The sequence below is a fragment of the Aplysia californica genome, unplaced genomic scaffold (genome assembly GCF_000002075.1).
Source record: "Aplysia californica isolate F4 #8 unplaced genomic scaffold, AplCal3.0 scaffold00168, whole genome shotgun sequence".
Classification (NCBI taxonomy): Eukaryota; Metazoa; Mollusca; class Gastropoda; order Aplysiida; family Aplysiidae; genus Aplysia; species Aplysia californica.
Window position 1 is genome coordinate 1,153,347 of NW_004797438.1, and position 1,989 is coordinate 1,155,335.

A 1,989-nucleotide genomic window follows, 5' to 3' on the forward strand; every position below is an offset into this window, starting at 1 on the left:
AGTCTTTTTCTCTAAAATAACGCTAGTACCGGTTTAAAAATGAGGGTTCGGGGGTTCGAGCCTCAGCTCGGTCCGACATTGTGTCCTTTAATACGAATTTTTCCACTTGGCTCGGTCCTTTCGGAGATAGACATTAAACTCATAGGCACCGCCTCCTAACCTAACAATGTTGATAGGGGCGTTAAACCTATATCGTCTCACATTTTCCGATGCAAAGATACATTTTAGGTTTTTGTGGAAAAAAAACTAACATTTTTTTTTTTTAAAGAAGAAATGTTTTTGAAGTTTTGGAGAAATTGCAACGCTAACGTAATGAGAAAATTCCGTATCCGGGTTTTGAGGTGATTTTGGGAGTTTTTATGGCTATAAAAGGAACGAAACTGCGGCTTTCATGGTACCCAATACCACTATTCTAAATATAAACTCTGCCAGTGTGTATACATATTAGATAGAGACGAAAAAGCTTTGTCCCGTTCTGTGTGTCAGGTTATTGTAGTATGCATTCTGATCTTGGCCTATCTTATTTCACTTAAAGAAAGCTGCTTTGACCTCCAATGATAGTTAATGCTATTTTTAGTGCTGCTATTATTTGACAAACGAAGACCGTGCATCGTATTGGGTTTCATTGCTTGTAGAAGAAAAATTATTATGTGTTGGAATCTGTATCTCTTAGTTGAACAAGTTCGCTGTTATCTTCTTTTCATCCAATTGAAAACGTTAGAAACCATGATAGGGGTGGTTTCGGTTACGCTTAAGGCAACCGTAATGGTTGAATCTTGAGTCGTTTACCAGCTAATTGCTGAAATACAGGGAAATGAGCACTGTGGTGGGTTTCCACCGACGCTTATTTCTTGCTCATTTGATACGTATCATACGTCAGAGCAAAGAGAACGCGTATCTCTCAAACACATTTTTTTCTCTTTTTTTCGGGGGGGGTGTTATTTTTGTTCTATATGTATTATTGTGTATTCGTTTGTTTTGTTTTCCTTCACGTTATCCCATTTTATTGGGGTATTTTGGTTACAGAATTGCTGAAAATTGTTTTGATCAACCTACACATCACCAATAATTGCGAATCAGATGTCTAATAATTATTTGTAAATGTAATATAAGAGCATTAAAAACTTAAGAACAGGAGGGAATTAATATTGGAGTCGGATCATATTCCAGAGGTCAAGATAGACCTGTATTTTTTTCCCTTAGATTTCAGATCGTCGCATGTCGCTCTTTAGTTTACTTCCCTGTTAAAATGTCGGACAATGTATAAAGAGAGACTGTAAAAATAAGCTCCGGAAGTCATATAAAAACAATATAGGTAAACTGATTTTCTAGAAAAATTGACAAGTAACAACAGTCAAGTTAAAATAAGGGGGGAAAAGAAAAGTAAAACACCACAACAAAAAGAGCAAAAAAAGAAAAGTAACACAAAAAAACACACACAGAAAAGAACAGAAAAAGAAAAGTAACACAAAAAAAACACACACATAAAAGAGCAAAAAAAAAAAGTAACACAAAAAAAAACAAACAAAAAAACAACAACAATTGTGCACTATTTATCCTACTATTTTTTTTTTAGAATGTGGTTTGAATATTCTAGTATTGCTGAAGAGGTCATCTATGCGGTGCAAAACTTACCCCATGAAAGATTTGTGAGGCGGCGTGGTGGAATCAGGCTCTCGTCAAAATAATCAAAGTGAGGAAACTTGCTTTTTTTTTCGCAGGTTTGTGAATTCTTATCAAATTTTTGGTTTTTGGCTCAACGCCTTTCATGCCCATTAAAGAACTCATTTCTGTGTGGATTTTTGTGAAAAACGTTGATTAAAGGCACAAAAAATGTAAATTTTCAGTTACCACGGACTCAAGAGATAAAGAAATAACTAATCTTTAGAGGCCATTTTCTCACTAATTTTACCTCTGAAAACAGGTGACCCACAACTCCTTCATTCGCAAATATCTCGACTTCTATTCAAGATAAATGGATATTTTTTG